Source organism: Macaca nemestrina, chromosome 13 (assembly GCF_043159975.1).
Source record: "Macaca nemestrina isolate mMacNem1 chromosome 13, mMacNem.hap1, whole genome shotgun sequence".
Taxonomy (NCBI): Eukaryota; Metazoa; Chordata; class Mammalia; order Primates; family Cercopithecidae; genus Macaca; species Macaca nemestrina.
Window position 1 is genome coordinate 41122596 of NC_092137.1, and position 19100 is coordinate 41141695.

The window sequence follows — 19100 nt, forward strand, 5'->3', positions numbered from 1 at the left end:
ATTCTGCATTAATAGAAATTCAGGTACTTTATGTTCTTCTTTAGTTCCCATGAGACCATCTGAGGCCCAACAGATACTTTGCTACAACTGAGAAATAAATAAAAAGCGGTGTCTGGCAGACTATTTTACATATTTAAGAGAGAGTAGTTGGAAAAAAGAGCTCAGAGTCTCTGCAAGTGATTAATTTTGGTACAAGTAATACTGTTTCTGGCAGAGGAAGCTGAGTATTCAGCATTGTGACTAAGCCGGTCCCAAAGACATTATGGAACAGAACAAAGAAGGGTCTGTCACATCAGGAAATGATGACAGCCAGCATCTTACTGAAGGAAAAAAACAGACAAAGGGAATTGAACAAGAAATAGGTTTTAGTGACATAAGCTTGTTTACGTCCTTGTCCTTTACACAGTTCTGAAGTTTCAGTTCAAACTTGTGTAACTCACAGCCATTAAGGCTATACATTTCCAGGAATTATCAGAGACCTGACTCGCTTATTACTAGAGCGATAATAAGTTGTTCTCTTGAATATATGTACATAATCTCTAACCCCCAAATGGACTTTTTTAAATGTAGAATTTGAAGAAAAAGATAACTAAGATCGATTACAGCTCATAAACAATGATTATTTTAAAGTATATCCAGTTATATCCTAGTAATAAAAAAAATTCTGATGTCATCATTCAGAGATAGTTGTATTTTGTTTTGTTTATTCTGTTCCAGACCTGGCTAGCAAAAGAATTATATCCAAATTCCACCCTCATAAAAATTAATGTCATGTGACTATATGGATTAACCCTAATAGCATCTGGCCATTAAAGTATAAATTTTTATTATCTTAAATGAAGGGATAAATCAAATAACTGAGCTTGTGTGGTACTATGGACTGTGTTTTCTTTTCTTTTCTCAGTAGTTACATACCCATTTTTCACATAATAGAATATCTTGATGAAAGCCGTAAAGATATTCAGGGTTTAGGTAACAAAATACTAAATAACAAATTACAAAATTATTCTCCTACAAGAGCGCTTTAGCGTAAAGTTCCTGGAATATCCACTCATGCTCAGGGATATTTCCGTGGGACTCTGCCATATACATTCATTTGCATGGGGTTTGCTAAGCCTGTGATCAATAAAGTTATCTGTGTCAACATTTGGAGTGCATTTGTAAATTGTGATTCATTTGAAAATTGGTGTTCATTTGTAAAGATATGGCCAATACAATCTGTGGCCAATAACAGATACTATGTCATGATTAATAAAATGGACCCACTGGGAAAAATGTCATGACATATAAGGCACAAGTCTGCTACCACTGAAGATAAGCTCGACTTGGCAGCAGGTCCTGGGTACAGAGGGGCAGTACAGTGGATCTTGATGTAAGGTGAGCCTATGCTCAGCTTCTTCATGTAAGAGGGTCTCCTCCCTCCTCACTGAATGCCTCCATATCCTGAGAAGAACCTGAAGGAAAATATGAAATAAACACCTCCTCTGGGCCCAAATATCTGAAATCTATGTTCCTCTCCAAAAACAAACAAAACAAAAAACATTTTCAAGAGAAATAAAGTGTCTGTTTCTCTTCCAACAGAACAGAGAAGTGACCATCAGTTATGGGAAAACAGATACCAAAAATTTTCAGCAAACTGAAATTCCAGGAAGTGCTTAACATAAAAGTGCAGATCTTATCTCTACGTGGAAAACCTCAAATAGCCATAGGAAGACGGGTCATTGTAGGCAGCTGTAGGCAGACCCAGACAACCATCTGGGAAGAGGCCTGGGAACAGTGTGAAGGCAGAAAATCTGGAATAGCGTCTTAGTGTGCTTGGGCTGTCATAACAAAATGCCACAATCTAGGTGACTTAAACAACAGAAATTTATTTTCCCACAGTTCTGGAGGCTAGAAGACCAAGATCAAGGTTCTGACCAATTTACTCCCTGGTGAGGGCTCTCTTTCTGACTTGCAGACAGCCACCTTTTCGCTACGTCATTATATGCTCTTTCCTTGGTTCAGGAACTCAGAGAGAGAGAGAAAGAGAGAGAGAGAGAGAGAAAGAGCTGAGGGTTAGGGCTTCAACATATAAATTTTGATGGATACAATATTCAGTCCATAACAAGAAGATTATCAAGCACAGATAGGTTTGAATCAAATAAAACAACTGCAATGGAGCACAAAAGGGCAGCAAGAGGTGCGGGCCAGGGCAAAACTACCTTGGACTACTGTATGATTTCCTAGAGACACAGAAGAAAGTGAGATCAGCTCTTCATTTCCCAAGTGGTACTATTGTCCTAGCAGACATAGAGAAAAAAATGTTTAAAATTAAAACTTTATGGGAAATATAACTTACATACTGATAAGAAAGGGAGATTCGAGAGAATAAGTGACTTATTAAAGATCACATGGCTTATTAATAACCAAACCCAAACAGCATCAAGTGTAAATAAAATACATGTGTGTGTATATATAAAATGTTTGTGTGTGTGTGTGTGTGTGTGTGTTTATGTGTGTGTGTGTGCATTCGATCCTTGAACTACATGGGCTTGAACTGCATGGGTCCACTTATACATGGACTTCTTTCAATAAATATAATGGAAAAATTTTTGGAGATTTTTGTCAATCTGAAAAAACTCACAAACTATGTAGCCTAGAAATATCAAAAAATTAAGAAAAAGTTAGGTATGTCATAAGTCCGTAAATTATATGTAGGTGTTAGTCTATTTTCTCACTAATATATACCAATCTATTACGAAAAGTTAAAATTTATCCAAATGTACACAGTTCTCATGTATTTTTCATCATGTTTAATCCAATACTGTAAACCTTGAGCAACAGCGTGGGACCCATAAAATGTGTCACTAGTGATGATGAAAGCACTCCCAAGAAAAACAAAACAAACAAAACAAAAAGTCATGACGTTACAATAAAAAGTTTAACAGCTTGATATGTAGCAGAGATTGAGGTCTGCCGTTGCAGTTGCCCACCATTTCTAGAGAAACGAATCTGGCATAAGGATTATTTTAAAAAGGAAAAAAAAAATTTGAAGGCATTGCCGCAGCTATGCCAGTGGGTACAAAGCCTTGCATTCTTTGAGAAATATCTTTTTAACTTGTACTGAAAATGCAGCTTTTGTGTTGGTACAGGATTGCTATAAGAAAGGCATACCTATAGGGTAATATGATTTGAGAAAAGGCAAAATCAGGATATGAAAAAATCATAAGATAAAAGACAGTAAAGGACCTAAAGCTGTAGAATTTTTTTTTTAAATTTCAATAGATTTGGGGAAGCATGTAAATTTAGTTATATGGATAAGTTCTTTAGTGGTGATTTCTGAGATTTTGGTGAACCCATCAGCAGAGCAGTGTACCCTGTACCCAATGTGTAGTCTTTTTTCCCTCACCCCCTTCCACCCTTTTCTGAGTTCCCAAAGTCCATTATATCATTCTCATGTCTTTGCATCCTCATAGCTCAACTCCTCCTTATAAGTGCAAACATACGATATTTGCTTTTCCACTCCTCAGTTATGAGTTTAATGTCAGTAAGGGATAGTTTGATAATTTTAAAAGGAGGTTTGGCTTTTGAAATATCAGCTTGAGAAGGAGCTTCTGCCTACTCAAAGGCAGCAGAGTTCCCAAAACCATTAAGAAAAATTATTGAGGAGGAACGATATCTACCTGAACAGATTTTGAATGGAGATGAAAGTACTGATTTGGGGAGAAAATGCCACAAAGAACATTTATTACTAAGGAAGAGAAGTCAACACCAGGATTTAAGGCAGAAAGAGATAGGCTAACTCTACTGTTCTGTGCAAATGCAGTTGGGTTTATGGTCAGGGCTGCCCTTATTTATAAAGCTCAAGCCTTGAAGGGGCAAAGTAAATACCAGCTGCCAGTTTTTCTGTTGTACAACAATAAGGTCTGGACAATGAAATCCCTTTTCTGGACTGGTTCCATTGATACATTGTCCCTGAAGTCAATAAGTACCTTCCCAGTAAGAGACTGCCTTTTAAGGTTCTTTTGATATTGGACAATACCACTCAGAACCCCAGGAGTTTAATACCAAAGGTGTTGAAGTGGTCCACTTGCCTCCAAATACAACGTCTCTAACTCAACCTCTAATCAGGGGGTCATAAGAGTCTTAAAGTGTTGTCGTACACATTATCAAAAGGATTATCATAATACAGAAGAGAACTACAGAAAGAACATCACAAAAGTATGGAAGGATTACACAGCTGAAAATGCCGTGAAAGTCATCAAGCCCAAAAACAAAGCAAAAACAATCCTGCTGGAGAAATCTGTGTTCCTATATTGTTCATGACTTTACAGGACTGACAGAGTCAATCAGGTAAATCATGAAAGCATTTATGGATATGGCAAAAAAAAAAAAAAAAGGTGGAGGACGAAGTGTTCCAAGATATAGATCTTGGATAAACTCAAGAGTTAATAGACACCACACCACAGGAATGAACAGAAGATGACTTGATGGAGATGAGTGCTTCTGAACCAGTGCCAGATGATGAAGAAGACATGGAAGCAGCAGTGACAGAAAACAAGTTGGCATTAGACAATCTGGCAGAAGTGTTCAGATTATTCAAACCTGCTTTTAACTCTTTTACAAAATGAACCCTTTATGATACACGAACTGAAACTAAAGCAAATGGTGGAAAAAGGATTGGTTCCACATAGAAATATTTTTAGAGAAATGAAAATGTCAAAAAGCCAGACAGAAATTATGATTTATTTCTATAAAGTTACACAGAGTGTGCTGTCTCTCCTGCCTCCCCTTTCAACTCCTCCACCTCTTCAACCTCTACAACCCCTCAGGCAGCAAGACCAAGCTCTCCTTTTCCTCTTCAGACTACTCAATGTAAAAACACCTAGGATGAAAACCTTTATGGAGATTCACCTCCACTTAATAAAGAGCAAATACTTTTTTTGCTTTCTTATAATATCCTTAAATAACATTTTCTTTTCTCTAGCTTCCTATATTGTAATATAGTACATAATACATATAACATACAAAACATGCGTTAATTGACTTTACGCTATCAGTGAGTCTTCAAGACAACAGTAAACTGTTAGTAGTTAAGTTTTGGGGGAGTCAAAATTTTATGCAGATTTTCAACTGTGTAGGAAGTTGGCACCCTTAACTCCTGAGTGGTTCAGGTCTCACCTGTGTGTGTGTGTGTATGTGTGTGTGGCTGTGTGTGTGTGTGTACGTTCATATATATATATTCTTCTAATATAAGAAATACTGGGTGTGAAATATATGTGTGTGTGTACGTTCATATATATGTTCATATATAAACATATGAACATATATGGACATTCATATATATGTTCATATATGGATGTGAACATATATGAATGTTCATATATATGAACGTACACACACATATATATTTCGCACTCAGTATTTCTTATATTAAAATAAAATATATATGTTCATATATATAACAAATATATAAATATTTGTTATATATATGAACATATATATTTTATTGAATATATTTATATATATGAACACATATGCTCATATATATATGAATGTACACACATATATATTTCACACCAGTATTCCTTATATTAAAATTGCCATATTTCTATAATACATTATCATATAATCCTAACCTTTCTATTATCCATTTCATTATTTCTATTCCCATTATGCTTCATTTTCCACCATTACCAACAGAATCATTGTGCTAAATAAAATTCCTTATGCATTACAATGATTTTCACTTTTAGTCAATTCTTGAAATTCTAAATTGACATATGAGAAATATATACCTTAACAGATACCACCTGCTGACTACACAATCACAATAAATAAAGTCACGCTGGCAGCCTTGTCTGTATAATGCTTAAAATAATCACATTTCTGAATAATCAGAAGCCTATCTCTGATATCAGAAGATATATTTTAAATGTACAAAGAAAACATGGAAAAATAATTCAAATAAACACATAATAAAAATAATTCAATAAACCTTAAACCTTTAAGGTTCCATTATTTTAAGACAAATGGCCCAATTCTGATTAATGGCCCAATTCTGATTAGACCTTTTCTGGTCTAATTAGCCATATATTTCATTATATAATTTTTTATTCAAGGGATATTTTGTATCTTTAAAATTATCTTATATTTGTTATTTCATTGTCCCCAAACAGTGGCTTTACCCACTGTAAGGGATAATTACTAGTTTTACAAACTCATCTTATTGACAGAATTCCCAAAAATCAGCTGGTTTTATTTTAGTGAGAGAACGGAGACTTATAGCTATACAACAATTTAAAGGCAAAGTAACGATTACGTCTAACTCCTAACTCCTCAGTAGTTCAGTGTGTTCTTTTGCTAGCACATATATTCCCAGGTCTTTCATCTTTTCACATGTATCCTTTCACTCCTTACTCATGTGCAGCCCATTTCTGTCTCAACGGTCACCTAAAACCTGCTTAAACATTGACTCCACCCTCATGTCCTAGAGAGAAATCACTTATTATGTACTTTGTGTTCTGAATTTTTACTCTATCTCCTTTTCCCTTTGACCCAAACATTGAGTTAGATGATTAGATTATTTAGTGCTTATTGCATAATGAAAGATGACTGCTGTATCAGTTAGGATTGCATTCACTGCTAGCAACAGAAAATTCAACTCAATTGCATTTGAACTCAGTTTAGGGATTTATTTAACTCCCCTACATTGAAGTCCAGAGCTAGGCGGGTGCTAGACATGGAGCAGGTGCTCCACGAGATCATTTGGACCTGCGGCAATTCTGCTTTCTGCTCCACCACCCTCACATTTGTCTCCTCAGGATTACCAGATGGCTGCTCAATTACAGGCACCAGGCCTGCTTTTAATGCAAGGACAGGGAAGAAAGAAGAAAGGCTGTGCAAGTCCCTCTTTTTCAGGAAAGCAAAAGCTTTTGAAATAAAATGCTGTAAATTTACATTTATGTTTTGTTTTACTCTGCTTTGTGTTAACAGAATACTACAGAATTGGCAATGTATAAAGGAAACAAATGTATATCTCATAGTTCTGAAGGCTGGGAAGTCCAATGTCAAGGTGCTGGCAGCTTCCAAGGGTCTTTTTCCTGTCATTCCATGGAGGGAGGTGGAAGGGCAAGAGAGCATGTGCAAGAGGGAGAGGAAGGGAACCAAATTCATCCTTTTACCTGGAATCAGCTCCCATGATAACTAACCCACTCCTGTGATAATAGCACTGATCTATTCATGAGGGCAAAGCCCTCATGAAGTCATCACTTCTTAAATGTTCCACCTCTCAACAATGTTGCAATGGGGATTAAGCTTTCAGCACAGGAATCTGGGGGGATACATTCAAACCGTAGCATGTTTCATTGGTGAAATTGTTTCATGGCCACTCCTACTACAAAGGAAGGCTGGGAAAATGGTTCTTTTCTCAGGGACATTGCTTCTCTGAATATAATCAAGGGGGAAATTTGCTAAAGAATACAAAACTACAGCTAGATATGAAGAATAAGCTCTAGTGTTCTATACCAATCTAGCATGACTATAATTAACAATGATATATAGTTTCAAATAACTAGAAGGAGGACGTTAGTTGTCCCCAATACACCCAATACAAGAAATAATAAATATTGGCTTATTACCCTGGTCTGATCACTTTACCTTATGTGGTGAAATATCGCTACATACTCCACAAATATGTACAATTATTGTATATCAATTTAAAAATGAATAAAATTTTTTGAAAAGATAATTTTAATAAACTGAAAAGGAAAGATTCTGTTAACAAGGAAGAAAGAATAAATGTATATTGAGAGACAACCAATGGTGTGGTATAAACCATCATGCAAAGCCAGGTATTGTGCTCAACCAATATGCAGATTTCTTTTTAAGGATCATTGTTACTAATATTCAATAGGGAGTACCTTTTGTTCTCCTTCTCACTGTACTTGGTTTACTCTACCCACTTTTTGATTTTGGGATTGCATTACCAGCTTCAGATTTTGTCTTGAAGGGGAATTAAGTTTGCATTTGCAGATGCTAGGGCCATGTAAAAGCAATTATGAATGTCAATGACTTCCAGTTACCACTGCTTTTAGAGAATCGATGACCCTTCTAATTGTTTTAGCTTCGTCTCTGCTGCCTATGAAGAGCCGCCAGAGCTTGAGTTGCCAATGATTTTTCCAGGTCTTAAATTGGTCATTTAAGATGCACTGTAATATCATTTAAACATATAGCTCTAAAGGGTGTCTCCAGGTCAGAGAAATGCCTCACAACCTTAGCTAACCATACATGGGGCAGATAGCAATTCTATAAGCCAAACTCTATTTCCAGTAAACATTGACGCAGAACAGGTGATTCCATCTGTGAGGTTCTGGGGGTAAAAAATGTGCTCAGGTTGTTTTTCACAGAGGAAAAATGAAGAAAAAAGAATTTCCATACGGTAATTCTACATAAAGGGGAAAGAGCTCTACCGAACATTTGCCAGTGTAGAATTCTCAAACTGGTACACTTACTCAGAATAAGCAATAAGTAAGTCACCTTTAAAGAGAAAATTTCTAAAAATAATTGCATTTTTACTCATATTAATATTTCTTAGTCTCTCAGTTTATGTATATCACTGCTCAGAATACGTAACATTTTGGTGAGCAAGAGAGAATGATGACTGTATTCAAATGTAACCCCTATGTGCTCTTCAAAAGACAGAAATGTTTTCCTGAAAGGGACATTGTATCAACATGGTCTAATTAGCCATATATTTCATTATATAATTTTTTTATTCAAGGGATATTTTGTATCTTTAAAATTATTTAATATCTGTTATTTTACTGTTCCCAAACAGTGGCTTTGCCCACTATAAGGGATAATTACTAGTTTTACAAGCTCATCTTATAGACAGAATTCCCAAAAATCAGCTGGTTTTATTTTAGTGAGAGAACAGAGACTTATAGCTATACGACAGTTTAAAGGCAAAGTAATGATTACGTCTAACTCCTAACTCCTCAGTAGTTCAGTGTGTTCTTTTGCTAGCACATGTATTCCCAGGTCTTTCATCTTTTCACATGTATCCTTTCACTCCTTACTCATGTGCACTGTAATATCATTTAAGTAATTTCTGTGCTCAGTCTCAGAATATTTCTGCACAGTGTAAACTCTGGGCCTAGAATTTTCCTTGTGATGAGTAAAGAAAGTCTTTGACCTCGTCCAGAGCTTGCCCTAGGTTTTCATTTTAATTATTTCACAAATTTTATAAACTGCCTACACTGTATCATGGTTCTCATAAACTGGGAATACAAAAGCAGGAAAGATGGTGGTCCCACCATAAAAGGTAACTTTTGAAGACAGTGGTGAGGTAAGCAGGAGATGCATGCTCAGGGGAAAGGACTATGGAGAGGACAGTAGGTAAGAACTTAATCACAGGATAAACAGGAAGTCATGTGTGGGTTTTAAAAAATTAACAATTAAAACCTCATCACAGACATCACAGACCGCAAACACATGATTTCTTTCTTCTCTCTTTGTTCCACCATCTATTTCAATATAAACTGATAGTTTTAAGGCTCAATTAAGGAGCTAAATAATACATCTGTGAAACTATTCTCCATTTTAACTATAAGATATATAGTTTGTCAGCCGGCCATGGTAGCTCACGCCTGTAATCTCAGCACTTTGGGAGCCCGAGGTGGGCAGATCACGATGTCAAGAGATCAAGACCATCCTGGTCAACATGGTGAAGCCCCATCTCTACTAAAAATATAAAAAATTAGTGGGGTGTGGTGGCACTCACCTGTAGTCCCAGTTACTTGGGAGGTTGAGGCAGGAGAATCACTTGAACCTGGGAGGTCGAGGTTGCCGTGAGCCGAGATCACACAATCACACTACTGCACTCCAGCCTGGCAACACAGTGAGACTCCAGCTCAAAAAAAAAAAAAAAAAAATATATATATATATATATATATATACACACACACACACATATACACACACACACACACACACACACACATATATATATATAGGATTCTTTAACCTTTATTATCATCTTGTGTATTTTAATATTTCTTATTTTCAATTTGTGTAGGCTTCCAAGTTAGAGTGATGTCTTATGTGTTCGTGTAGCCCATGGTGCCTTACCACAGGTACTCAATATCAATTATCTTTCATGGATTTCTCTTGGTCTCATCTCCCATCCTCCACTGTATAGAGTATTTGATCGTCCTTTGGCAAACTCCCTCCAAAATACTATTCCAGCTGCATATTGACTATTTCCACCTCTCCTTATCTTATGCCCCTTGCAAGGCTTCTTTCGTTCACGATTATTAGAATTCCAGTGATGCACATATTTTGATTTGCCAAAATCCTATGGAATTATGAAATTAATTACTTCAATCTAAAATACCAATTCTAAAAATACCTACATTATAGGGGACAAGGATCTCTCCTCTAACTATGTGGTTATTTTGCTGTTTACAACGTAATAGCAAAGTCTTGTTTGGGGATGTCCACATTTGAGGTTACATTTGGGTTTTTAAACTCACATTCTGACATGTTTATGATGAAAGTTTACAGGCTGATGTTCTTGATGTTTTCCATGAAGAACTGATTTTGACACAGATAACTTCTTCTAGATCTGAAGTTGTGAATTTTACTTTGGGTGATTTCAGAGATCATAAACTTCCTATTAATTTGATATTGCAAATTTGTAATTTGCTTCATACAGGAAGAAGTCTCAAGCAATAGCTTCAGATAAATCACTAAATCGTTGCAGAAAGAGTTGTGCCCACTATGCGTTCATAATAAAATTACCTGAGCCTGTGGATGTAAACATTTGTGCATGTATATGTGTGCATATATATGCATGTATATGTATGTCTCTATATGTATGCATTGATATATATATATATATATGCATATGTATGTTTGCATTTGGGTATACATGTAAATTCTGGTACACTTGTGTTGCTTGGAGACAAATAATTTTGACAGACTTTTTTGTATTGTTCTTATTCTCTAATAAAGTTTGTTATCTTCAGAAGAATAGGTGAGATGTTATATAATAATTATAAAATAGAATAGTCTTGAGACATTTCCCCTTAAATATGGAAATAGCAACCTTCATCTTTACTACTTCCTAAAAAGGCAAGTGGCCCAATCTCCCAAAATTGCAAAAGATGCAGTATATGGGACAGGTAGAAACTCCCTAAGATTAACTATCTAATTAACTATAAACTTTGATCTAGGTGTACACTACCTGGATCAAAAGTCCTTTAGGGCTGGATTTATTGTGTTTTGTGGTGAGTGCATGAATGTGTGTGTGTGGAGGGGGGTGGGGATGGGGGTAGGAGCTTCTCTGTGTATTTTAAGATGTTTAGCAGCATACTGTCACTTACCAACTAGATGCCAATTGCATCATACCCTCAGTCTTTGACAAATGTCCCTAGACATTGCCAAATGTCCCCTAGCAGGCAAAATCACTCAGGTTCTATTTATTACCATATATGATCAGACCGGTGCTTTCGTCAGGTCTATCTATGCTCCTAACTATTAAATGACCTTAGGGAAGTCATCGAAACTCTTATGTTCTTATATTTTAAAATGAGCATATTACCTTACATCTTAATATGGGAGTGAGAATTAAAAATAAATGGCCAGCACAGTGGCTCATGCCTGTAATCGCAGCACTTTGTGAGGCCAAGGCGGGTGGATTGCTTGAGGCCAGGAGATTGAGACCAGCCTGGCCAACATGACAAAACCCCATCTCTACTAAAATACAAAAGAAGATAGCCAGGCATGGTGGCCCATGCCTGTAATCCTAGTTACTTGAGAGGCTGAGGCAAGAGGATCACTTGAACCCAGGAGGCGAAGGTTGCATTTACCTGAGATTGTGCCACTGCACTCCAGCCTGGGTGGCAGACTGACACTCTGTCTCAAATAAATAAATAAATAAATAAATTTCACAGTAGAAAAACATGTAGCTAAAAAAAAAAAAAGAAAAAAAATTTTTTTCATGTTTTTTTCCTATAACAAAATAAATATTTAAATCAGACATTAAAAACATATTTCAAACTGGTGATTTAAGTGAAAGGGTTAATTTTGTCTGAAATATGTGTGTAATTGGAGTGTATTTTTTACTTAAGCCTTCTAGCTCCATAATGTTAAGATACTGTAACATTGCTGGCATTCTATCATTGTGTAGGGGATGTCCACAGCCCAGCACTGGACTGCTGCAGCTGCCCTTATTTCACAGTAGGAAAACGGAAAGGGGTGCAACATGTATAAAGCTACATAGAGTTCAGCCTGTAAGAGTTCTAAGTTTTCAGCCCACCTCTCAGGGTATGGAGATCCCCTTCACCTCCTATTCTTAGCATGCTTAGCAGTCACTGGATTAAGTTTACAAATCAATTTCAAGCTACAAATGCTCTTGGTTAATAGAACAAACTGCTGCCAGTTGACTCGCTCTATGACACATCACAACATGACAGGCATGGAAATTTCACCATCGGTGAGACAGGACAAAATTATCCAATTGAAACACTGATTATACCTGACCTCAACTGCGGAAAATTTCTCTTCTATGCATTGTAATAGCTCTACTGACCATCATGCTTTAGCCCAAAAGGCCAGCAAACAAAAACAAAAAACCTTCAAATCTTTCTATAAAAGCTTTCAAAGTTTTCACTTTATCTTTTCAGAAAAATAATTAAAATGAGTAATAAACTTCTAAAAAAGAAAAAAAAGCTTTGTTCTCCATTGAATTCCTTATGAGATCATCCTCATCATCCTGGGTACTCAAGTAAGAAATCCAAGCACCTCCCTCAACTTTCCCTCACTCCCCTCATCAAACAGTCCAACATCCATTAAGGACTTCTTATTACAACATTTAAATATCTACAAATTCACCCTCTTCCCCCCATCTCTACTCCCATTCCTCTCCCCATCACTCTTTACTATCATCAGGATTCTTACAGTATCATCCTGGTTGGGCACTCAGTTTTACATCAAGCCATGCACCAGTCTGTGCTCTAAAGAGCAGGTATAACTCACTTTCTGCGGTACAAATCCACTGATTTCTCTACATGCTCAAGACCCTTCTTGAGTGGGAAGCTAGAAAAGTCTAGGTACCTTTTCTCCCTCTACTTAATATACGTATTAGTCCTTTCTCATGCTCCTAATAAAGACATATCCAAGACTGGGTAACTTATAAAGGAAAGAGGTTAAGTTGACTCACAGTTCCACGTGGCTAGGGAGGCCTCACAATCATGGCAGAAGGCAAAGGATGAGCCAAGTCATGTCTTATATGGCAGAAGAAAAAGAGAGCGTAGGCAAGGGAACTCCCATTTATAAAACCATCAGATCTCGTGAGACTTATTCACTATCATGAGAACAGCATGGGAAAGGCTGGACCCCATGATTCAATTACCTCCCACTGGGTCCCTCCCAGACACATTGGGAATTACGGGAGCTATAATTCAAGATGAGATTTGAGTGGGGACACAGCCAAACCATATAAATATATTAATATTCAAGGTACAAATTTAATAAACAGCTGCTGAATGAAGTCCTTTTGGATCATTCACCATATTATGATTGCATTCCAGAAGAGGGCAGATTCTCACCCAGAAACTTCTCCCAAATGAGCATTGAATGTCTGGGTTTACATGCTGACTCTGCTTAGTTAGTCCATTATTCAAATAGAGATTATTCAAATAAGGCTGAAAGGAAATAATGACAAAGAATATTAAAATTTATACATAGAGATACTACAGATAACTGAGGCTTTCTTCTCTGTCTTTGAAATTACAAAAAGCACAGATTTAAATAGAACTGTGTGTCTGTAATTTTGAGTACATATCTAGTATATTCTAAAGAGCAGAGAGCTGGAATCATGAAAACTGGGTTCTGAGTCTGAAAGTCCAGTTCAAATACTTTGTCATCTGCCTTTAGTTTCTTTATACAATGAGAATGATGACCCCTGCGTATATTACCGAGGGAAAAGCCAATGTACAAAAAAGCACAACTTGAACACAAAGCATTAAATACAAACACCCAAAATTAATTTTTCATATAATCCTGATTATTTTCAATTTTCTAGAAATTATCCAGGACCCTGACAGCTTTGATAGTGACAATTTGACCCTGGATCCCAGATTAAGAACATTTTCTTTACAGTTTATACCATAATTTCCCATTTCAGAGGATTTTTTAATCCTCTAAAAAATCCCGAAATGTTATATATTTGTATTCATTCTAATTTCACAGGAAATAAACATTTAAAAGAGGATTTATACTTAATTACTATATCAAATTATTTATCTTCTACTTTTTTAAAAAAAAGGAAAGATGAGTAGAAACAAATCACACTGGGAATCCATTTTTACTCCCACAAACACTTCTGACAAATATTAGCACTGGAAAATGGTTTACTATGAATGGAAATAACAAAATAAATTTGATTTCCCCTTTTTCTACTGACACAATTACCTCAAATTGCCACTATATTTCAGCAAGCCTTTGTGGAGATTAGGGGACTTATTTAAGCAGAAAAGAGAAGCTATAGTCCAGGATTAAATGCAGGAAGTGCAGCATTTTTTGGAGCTGTGCAAAACACACCAGCACAAATGTTTCATCCAAGGAGTAGAAAAATCTTTCAGATCTTTCTCTAATATTCAGTGCAGTTTTACACTTTGAACTGGTTGTTCTGACATAAGATTCCCTGTCTTCTAGGTAATAATAAGAGCTATCAGAATAACCACTATATTCCAGCTTTTTCCTGGATACTTTTGTTACTGTGCTTTTGCTTACACTATGTTTTTATATACTATATCTGCTCTTTGTGGCTAAGTATTAAAGATTTGAAAGTCAGGTAGCTGAGTTCTGGAATCATTTCTGAATTTAGAAAAGAAAGTTGTTTCTTTGATCACTTGTACATTTGCTTTTTTCTCCTCCCTTGAATAAGAAATTGGAGTAATATTTACATACATCCCAAAATTATTTAATGTATCAGATAGAAGGACAAAATTTCCAGGGTTACATAAATTGTAAAATATCATATATTAATCCAAGTTCGTGTTTTTAACATTACTTTGTTACAAAGAAAGTAGTGCCAAAACAGAATTAAAGAAAGCTCCTTGGATAAGCTGACAGAAGGGTCCAGGATAGTGAATAAGCTATTTGCCTGTGATGAGATAAAAGTACCTCTATGTGACACAGTCACTAAAACAAAGGAATTCCAAGGATATCTTAACCTAAACTAAACATGGCTTGATTTAACTGTATCTGTCACTACACATCTACATATATTGTCTATCCTGACATATCCTCTCATTTTTTTGGACATAAAAAACACGCAACCTGCAATTGTTTGGATCTTGGTGATATGTTGCTGTAGGGGGAGCATGGAAACAGTAAATAGAAGGGGAAAGCTGCCCTCCTAAAGCTGTCTTTACAGAGTGGAAATTTCCTAAGGCCATAATCAAGAAATATTACAAATGTTATATGAAAGTTACGTTACGACTCTCCCATCCTCACTCCATTTAATGACACTTACATAAGGCCCAACCAAGGACTTTTTTTTATCATGATAATCTAGGCAATACCACTAAGCAATTGAGAGATGGTATGCAAATAGAAACTCCTTTGTCATTCCAGGTGAAAGCTACAACCTAAGCCTGACATTTCTTCACAGGCACTTGTAATTTTTTGCATTAGAAAAGAAATATTACCCAGTAATCTCAGCATTTTGAGGCCAAGGCAGGTGGATCGCCTGAGGTCAGGAGCTCCAGATAAGACTGGCCAACGTGGTGAAGGTCGTCTCTACTAAAAAGACAAAAATTAGCTGTGTGTGGTGGCGAACGTTTGTAATCCCAGCTACTCAAGAGGCTGAGGCAGGAGAATCTCTTGAACATGGGAGGCAGAGGTTGCAGTGAGCTGAGATCGCGCTACTGCTCTCTAGCCTGGGCGACAAGAGCGAAACTCTGTCTCAAAAAAAAAAAAAAAAAAGAAAAAGAAAAAAAAAGAAGAGAAATATCACTATCATCATTTTATTTATTGAATTATATATACTACAAAATATTTAAGATTGACCTGATGGCTAACTTTCGGATGCAGACTTTTAATGACCATTTACTACATACCGCTGATGTGAGAATCAAAATGTAATAGATTGCCACTGTCATTCTTTCATATTAATATTTGGGATAATTGGTTTTAGTTGTGGCTCTTTATACGTATCAACACAAATCACATTTCCTGTCCTGTGTCGAACTCATTTTGCATTTTCTTTTTATGTTTTATTTCTACAATACAAAATTCTCAAGGTAATAAATTCTGTTCCTTGTCAAAATGGGCCAACAAATATCATTGGAATATGAGCACGAAAACTGAGACATTTCTATTATAGAAACATAGTCACATATAATTGAGTAGTTGAATAAATCCAATATGTGATCTGTGGCAGCCAGAGTCATAAAGAATAGATAATGTGCAAGTCATATTAGCAGAGCTTTCAAATCAGAATCTGCTATGAACTGAATATGTCCTTTCAAAATGCGTATGTTAAAGCCTAAATTCCCAATATATTGACATTTGGAGGTGACACCTTTGGGAGAATGGATTCATGAGGGTGGGGACTTCATGAATAGGATTAGTGCCCTCATAAGAAGAGACATGAAAAAGATACTTTCTCTCTCCCCACATTGTGAAGATACCAGGATAAAGCAGTTGTCTGCAAACCTGGAGGAGTACCCTAGATTTATCAGATCTGCCAGTGCCTAGATCTTGGACTTCACAGTTTCCATCAAATTGTAATAGAAAGCACAACAGATATGTATTTACTTTTATTAGAAATTACCGCAATTCACCAAAGCAGTCACAGCTTTGTATCCACATCAACACCATGTGGCAGGTTCACTTGTTGACATCCTTGCCATTCTTTGACATTGTCACTTTTTTATTTTATAGCTTCTAATTTGTTGAAATGACCTTACATGGTGGGTTATCATTTGCATTACCCTGATGGCCAATAATGTTGATCCCCTTGTCATGAGATTATTGACCATCCATATATCTTCTTTGGTGAACTGTCTGTTCAAGTCTTTTGCCAACTGTTAAATCATATTGTCTATCTTTTTATTGTTCATTGGAAAGAGTTTATTATATATTCAAGACACAAGTCTTTTTTAAGGATATATGGATGCAATTTTATCCCAGTTCATGGTTTTCCTTGTAATTTTCTTAATGGTGTTTTTTGATGAACAGGAAATTTAACTTTTTCTGGGGTTCAATTTGTCAATGTTGTTAAGTTTTACTTTGTTTCTGACTGGCACATGATATTGGTATATATTTATGGATACAGTGTGATGTTTCAATACATGTGTGCATTGTGTAATAATCAAATCAGGGTAATTAGCATATACATAACCTCAAACACTTATCACTTCTCTGTGGTGAGAATATTCCAAATCATCTCTTCTAACCATTTTGAAATTACAAGACATTATTGTTAAAAATTAGTTCTTGAGAATAGATGTCAGCAGGTCTAGCAAACTACTGCCTTTGACCATTGTGATTGTCTTCTTAGTTTCATTATTATTTATATAGTTTTTCGTAGTTGTTGTTATTTATTTATTATATTCTACATAACGATCACATTATCTGTAAATAAGAACATATTTACTTTTTCCTCTTTAAATTCGATGCCTTTTATTTCTTCTTCTTGGTTAGGATTTCTAATAAAAATGTTTAATAGAAGTGGTGGTAGCAAGCACATTTTTCTTCTCTCTCAACTTTAAGACTCCACAGATCTTTTTATCTTTTACAACCTTGTTAGTAGCTTTCTGTTAATTAGATCTACCTCTGCTTCATAGCCTGGCATCCAGTCGCACCGTCAGTTTTCTGAACTTTGAAAGGCCCCTCTCTGTCCCGGGTAAAGTTTTTAGATACAGTCTTATCATTTCAGAGTGGAGCAATTACCATCCCACAAAGAAGTCAGCTATGAAGTAGTAAAGGTCTCTTCACGTAAAAATTGTCATATATTTAGAAAGACATAGCGCTTGGTTCTAATTCTGGCTCAGGTACTTAATAGCTGAGTGATTTTTTTCAATTCAGTTAACCTTTCTGGTCTTTAATAAAACAAACTGCAGATGATCATACTGAAAATTAAAAGAAAATAATGTATGGAAATGTGGAAATGTACATGGCAGGCAATCTTTTCTTTTTTTTTCAGATAAATAGCCAATAAATTTGAGTAGGATATAATGATGGAATAAAAATACGGTTTTCATCCAGGCATGGTGGCTCACACCTGTAATCACAGCATTTTGGGAGTCCAAGGAGGGTGAATGGCCTAAAGTCAAGGAGTTCAAGACCAGCCTTGCCAAGATGGTGAAACCCCATCTCTACTAAAAATACAAAAAATGAGCTGGGTGTGATGGCGGCCGCCTGTTACCCCATCTACTTGGGAGGCTGAGGCAGGAGAATCACCTGAACCCTGGAGGCAGAGGTTATGGTAAGCCTAGATCGTGCCATTGCATTCCAGCCTGGGTGACAAGAACGAAACTCCATCTCAAAAAAAAAAAAAAAAAACACACAAAAAAACAGAAAACAGTTTTCAACCCCTAGTTGTGTCATTAATTTATTTAAAAATATTCTAGGTATTTGTTAAATATGCTTTGTACATCTCCAGTGTAAGTTCTGAAGTAATAATTGTACAAAGACAGATCACCATGGAAATTTGAAATCTATTTATTGGTTAAGATTTAATAAATCTACTTTCATTTCACACATAATCTCTTCTGTGGAAACTATTTTTTTTTTGCTTTAAAATGAAGTATTTTGAAAATCACTAAAATAATTACAAGCCTTATTTGCTTGTATAACACATTATTACATAGACTACGTGGTAACATATTTCTCATCCACACATTTTTGGTACAATGTAATTGATTCAAGAAATGGAAATACTAACTTACATTTTCCTTCCAGGATAGTCATAGGTAATAACTCTCACAGTGAATGTAAAACCCTGCATATAGTAAACAATTAGCACAAGTCCCTGGAAACTTTATTATAAGTCCAACTTCTTGGGAAGTTTCTGTTTCAGGTCTCCATTCTTCCCAAAATATTGA

General features: G+C 35.9%; 1 long non-coding RNA gene across 3 annotated transcripts in view; it reads right to left on the bottom strand.

The window, feature by feature from the left end:
- The window catches only part of LOC105464902 (uncharacterized), a 484270-nt gene that overhangs the window by 380369 nt on the left and 84801 nt on the right, over positions 1-19100 (bottom strand). For 2 of the 3 annotated variants that reach the window (XR_011612242.1, XR_977133.3), the window contains exon 1: positions 9764-9886. The exons of the other annotated variant lie outside the window; for it this stretch is intronic. This is a non-coding gene — a long non-coding RNA (uncharacterized lncRNA). Of the gene's footprint in view, positions 1-9763; positions 9887-19100 lie in introns of those variants that run through there. 3 annotated transcript variants of the gene reach the window in all.